A 6,000-nucleotide genomic window follows, 5' to 3' on the forward strand; every position below is an offset into this window, starting at 1 on the left:
CTAGATGCTCTTTACTGACATGGGCTACACAGGTAAGTGTAGCTCTTTCCAGGAATGCATTAATAAAAATGAGTACGTTCATAGATTCCTTTGCATGATAAAATGCAAAGCCCTGTGAGTAGAGGCGCCAAACTCCTACGTAACAGTTGTAGTACCAGGTGATGCCACTAGGTGGCATGCATGTAGCGCTCTCTCTCCATAGCCAGAGACCAGGAGAATGACTTCTCAGAGTGGGCTATTTTGCTTTCAGGGACTATAACAATCTTCCCTGGATGAAATAGAAGCAAAGGCTTAACCAAAAGTGAGCCAAGTAGTGGCGGCACACTCCTTTAATCCCAGAAGTTGGAAGGCAGTGACGTATCCCTGTGAGTTCGAGGCCAGCCTGGTCTACAGAGTGAGTTCCATGACGGCCAGGGCCACACAGTGAAACCCTGTCTCTAAAAACAAAACAAACAAGCCAATCATTGTGCTGTGCTGCCCACTCCTCCCCCTGGCCAGCTTTCATTAGGGGAGGTAACCCTGTAGAGGCTGTTGGCAGTTTGAAAAGCAGATTTAATTTTGGTTTAGTGCAGCTTGCAGCCATCCCCCCCCCCCCCATGTAGCTAAGGCTATTCGACCGCAGTAATATTTCCAAGCTAGCTTAAAACTCACTTGACGTCTTGGCTGGAAAGTTCGAGGCCACATGTCTTATGATCTCATAAATGTGTTGTATGGCGCTGAACCCTAGAAGGAGGGGAGACTAGGTTTCAGAATTAAGGGGATATTAATTAGAGTGTAGAAAATTCTTTGAATTTTGAGACATGTAGAGTTCTTGAAAATATTTATTTTCGTGTGTGTGCATGTGGGTGGCCTGAAAGGCCAAAAGAAGGTGTCAGACATTTCCTAGCTGGAGTTACAGGCTGCTTTGAGCAGCTTGATTTGGGTGTTAGGATCTGAATTGTGGTCCTCTGGCGGAGCACGATGCATCTCTCCGGCTCCAGCACCCAAAGCTGCTGTCAGCTGTTCTGGGCATGTTTGCCCTAAGGATGCTGGGAGAGGGTCTGAGCTTTCACTGCCCTCTTTTCTGCTAGCTCAGGGGTTCACCCATGCAGTAGAGTGACCTCCTCTTGGCCATAGAGGTTCTAGACACTCAGCCACAGCGTTTGCAGTGAGCATTGGCTGCTTTTCTCTCATCGACTTTAACCGGACCTCATGGCTCTCTTTCTTATAGCTGACAGAAACTTAACGTTCTTTCTGGGGTCCTCCATGCTCACAACTGAGCCATGCTCTCCCTTGGTCTGTGCTTGTGATTTTTCCATGATTTTCGAAGAATGGTGGCATCAAAGGAAGGGGAGGCAGGTGTTCCTGTTGAAATGTGATCTCTCCTGTCTGCATCTGGTTGGCCTCTTGGGGGTTCCGAGCATCGCAGCCCATCTTTCCAGGAACTAGAAGGTGTGTGAGCCCTGATTCCCTTTTCATTCAGGACCTGTTTTTTTCTGTTTTTCCATCCCAAATCCCGAGTCCCCAAAGCCAGCAGTCCTTTCTTAATTCTGTCCCCAGGCTTCTTGCTGTGAGTTTTCATTTGTCGCTGGATTCTTCCCTGACCCCAGGGATCAGGCTTTGGAGGGAAGCCCCTGGGAAACCAGGCAGGTCATTCCTGCTGTTTATTGTCACACCCCTCCTAAACTGATGGAGAGTGAGCAGATTGTGGTTACGAATGAATAAAAAGAGAGAAATGGGAGAGACAAAAAACACTTTAACTAATACTTCAAAATATAGCCCAAAGCATAGGTTCATTGTGGGTGTTGTGTCAGTTCTGGTCCTGTGAAAATGTTATGTACTATGCAAAACAGACCTGAGTTGAGTTTTATTCTGGGTCTCTTGATGACACCAGGGTCTAGAGAGACTTAGCAGTGGCTTGCACAAAGCCGTCCCCTTATAGTTGTGCTGTGCATCAGTGTCAGGGCAGGACCACAGGGTTTGTCATCTAAGGCAAGTCTGGCCTCAGAGGAAGATTCAGCCGGCAGCTCTGCCAGTTAAATAGCCTTGCAGCTCTGGGCACATCTCTTATTGATCTGGGCATGGGTTTCTGCACCAGCAAACTAATAATGTTGAGCTAGAGTCTCAGGTCCCAGGTTCTGAGAAGATTAACAGTGCAGACCCAAATGGCTTCAATATTTCTTCATAGATTAGAGGGTCTGTGGCTTCAAACTTCCCTTTAAATTCCAGTCACCAGAGCAGATTCTCCGAATACCTCCATACTCAACCCTCCACCCAGAAAGTGGAGCTCAGAAGGTCTTTGCATAGCTAGAAAGAGTATTCCTAGACTCACCCCTGATTGTGCAAATCTGCATCTGAATCTCTGCAGATATGACCCAAATGTGGTTTTTAGACTACACTTAAGGTGATGTAGATTGTATCTGGTGTTACTGAAGGATGTGAGGGACAGTAAGAGCTCAGCTATGGGAGAGAAGAAGACAATGCATGCTAGAAAATATGCTGGTTTGAATGAGAATGGTCCCTATGGGTTTATATATTTGAATGTTTGGGCCCCAGTTGATGAACTACTTGGGAAGGCGTAGGTGTGTCACTGGAAGTAGGCTATTATGGAATTATTAGTTTAAGATGTGTTACATTTATTTATGCTGGGGGATATTTGTCTAATGATGCAAAGATGTGTTGCATTCTTTTGTGTTGCATTTGTTTAATTCTGTGAGGCTGTGTTGCAGTGCCTGTCTAAAACACCTGATTGGTCTAATAGAGAGATGAACTGCCAATAGCTAGGCAGGTGGAAGACTGACCCAGGAGGGGGTGACTGCTCACGAAGGGACTGTTTGGTCAGGCACAAGTCCTAACACAGATTCTTCATGTCTCTGCTTCTCATGTTGAAGGTAGCAAGGTGTGTAATGGACAATATAAGTCCTCCAGGGTGGCAAAGGTTCACAGGCCTCTTGTTTCTCTGTTACATGAGAGTTAAATAAAGTCCACAAGAGTTAAATAAAGCCCAGCACTGCCCAAGCTCTCCTCATCTTTCCTTCCTTCTTTCCTTCTTTCCTTCCCTCCTTCCTTCCTTTCTCTGTCTCTAGGATTTTATTGTGTGTATGTGTACATGGTGTGTGTGTGTGTGTGTGTGTGTGTGTACACATGAGCACAGGCACCTTCAGAGGTCAGAAGAGGGTGTCAGATCCCCCAGAGCTGAAGTTGTGAGCTGTCAGACATGGGTGCTGGGAACCAAACTTGGATAATCTGCATGAGCGGTATGGTCTCTTAACCACTGAATCATCTCCATAGCCCATCTTCTTTCTTACAGGGGGCATTTTAACGAAACCAGAGCCCCCTGCTTCCCCAACAGCTCAACCAATGAATCAGAGAACAGTCAGCAAAGAGCCAGGCGAGCCGTTGAATTACTCACCCACCACACACATACTTCATGGATCCCCAGCTACTAACCATATACAAAGGGAGTCCATTCTGGTCCTTAATGGGCATGCTATGCAAATACTGACTGTCTGGACTCCACCACCTCTACCTGGGAGACAGTCGTCAGTACTGATGGTCCCGTGGGAGTATCTAGGTTGCAGCCGTTCATAACAGCTCGGGCAGAGAAACGTCAGTTTCTGAGTTTCATCTACTTCCTCATTCATCTTTTTGCGGTTGATGCTCTCCATACTCCTAAGATGCCATGATTGATATTGGTTACCTAACCACATCCCTGAATTTTCAGTTCCCCAGGTCATACTTCATTTATTATACATACCCTCTTATAATTTGTATGGTTTTGTATATCCTTTGAGGTTTAGTTGGCAGAAACATTACATTACAATTCATATGAATAGTTAGGCATATACAAACAGAAATGACCCCAGAGGCATTCCGAGGACACAAGCAGGTGGGGTGTGTTGAGTAGTGGATCCCCTCCTCATGTCTGTCTGGAATCTCACATGACCTTGCTTGGTCACTGCACATGTCACCGGGGTGAAGTTATACTGGATTAAGATGGATGATTAATTCTGATGGCTGGTGGCCTTAAGCAATGAGCTGAGGACCCATGAAGATGCTTGGAGGGGGAAAGTGGTAGTGCAACTTTGAAATCAGGCAGGAGAGTTATGTGTCTACAGGCTAAGGTCACCAGAGCCACCTGTAGCTGGAGAAGTCTGGGAGGAGTTCCCTCTCCACCCCTCAGAGAGCGCATGGTCCTGCCAACACATTTAAAAAAAATTTTTTTTGAACTTTATTATATGTGCATTGGAATGAAGGTATCAGATCCCCTGAAACTAGAGTTACAGACAGTTGTGAGCTGCCATGTGGGTGCTGGGAGTTGAACCCACATCCCCTAGAAGAGCAGCCAATGTTGTTACCCTCTGAGCCATCTCTCCAGCCCCCAACCAACGACATCTTAATTTAGACTTTAAGCCTGACAGACTGTGAGGACAGGGACTCTCATCCTATAGGCAATTAGTTTGTGTCAAATTGTCACTGCAGTTTTAGGAGATGGCGCCCAGTCTTAGGGAGAATGTTTCCCACGATTTATCCACTCACATTCACTCATCTGCCATTTCTGTATTCCAGGTGCAGGGGGACCCTGTCTGGCGTCTAGGGAACACATGGGTCATTGACGCAGCTTCTGTCCTCAGTGGCGTTAGCTGATAACATCAGATCACATAGCCCTGGGTTCACGGTTGTGTGGCCTCTGCACTGCACATGGCCCAAAGTTCAGAAGCACTCCATCCTGTTTGGCATTCTGCTGCTGCTGTCTTGAGAAATATCCTAATTTTTTTCAAGGTAGGGTTTTTCTGTGAAACAGCCCTGGCTGTCCTAGAACTTGCTCTCTAGACTAGGCTGGCCTTGAACTCATAGAGATCTGCCTACCTCTGCCTCCTGAGTGCTGGAATTAAAGGTGTGCACCACCACAGCCTGGCATGAAAACTATCCTAGTTTTTGAGTAAGTGACTCTCCATTTTATCCTGCACTGATTATTACTGTGTGTCTGGTCCTCACTGTGGTTATTATGTAATTACTGACGGTATCAAGAGGGCACAACAGGGGACCCACTAAGGTACTACAGTCGGATTCCTTGAAGGCGGAGTCTGCCCATAGAGTAAATTAGAAAAGCAGGCATCTACAAAGCTGTATGGCTGTGGCTTTGTAGGAAACTGCCTTTAACCAATATGTGAAGTCATTCTGTTCTAGGTTCTATTTTCATGTTTGCTTGTAATGTGCAAAATATAGTAGTGCAGTAACTCATGCACATATAATTTTAGGGTATGTCATGTATATCGGGGTCCTCTTTCGCTGGCGTATATTAATGGTACACAGTAGGGATTTCCGTGTGACATTTCTGTATACATAGAAGGCACGTGATACTATTCAACCCTGTAGTAAGCCTTCTCGTTTCTCCTCCCACACTGCCTTTCCTTTTCTACATCCCAAATAGTTCTTCTTTTACTTTCATGTCCTTTCCAGATGTCCTGGATCCCACAAATAAGAGTGAACATGAAGGACTTGTTCTTCTGAATAATCTGGCTTGGTGGGTGTTTGCAGAGGTCTGTGTGTAGTGTGTATCTCTCATTTTATGTATCCATCCATTCATTGATCGGCTCCTAGGCTGACACAATTTGGCTACTGTTACCAGTGGAGCGCTAATGATGGGAGTGTAGGTATCTCCACAGAAAACACTTTGTTTAATTTGAGGATGTACCAGGAAGTGGCATAACTGGATTATAGGGAAGTTCCTTTTAACTGTTTTTGAAGAAGCTTTCCTAGCAGCTGCTGGAATTTGCATTCTAGCACCGGTGTGTCGGGTTCTCCCTGCCCTTGCCCCATCTGATGCTGCTCTGTGTCTGTAACGGCAGCCATTCTGACTGGGGTGGGAAGGAATTACCCTGTAGTTTTTAATTTGCGTGGCCATGGTGGTGAAACATATTATTAAGATCTTTTCTAGCTCTTGGAATCAGCAAAGAACGTTTCGAGGCCATGGTGGCTTACGGGAAGGAGACTCAGAACAACACAAGGAAAGTCCTT

This window comes from Phodopus roborovskii, unplaced genomic scaffold (genome assembly GCF_943737965.1).
Source record: "Phodopus roborovskii unplaced genomic scaffold, PHOROB, whole genome shotgun sequence".
Classification (NCBI taxonomy): domain Eukaryota; kingdom Metazoa; phylum Chordata; class Mammalia; order Rodentia; family Cricetidae; genus Phodopus; species Phodopus roborovskii.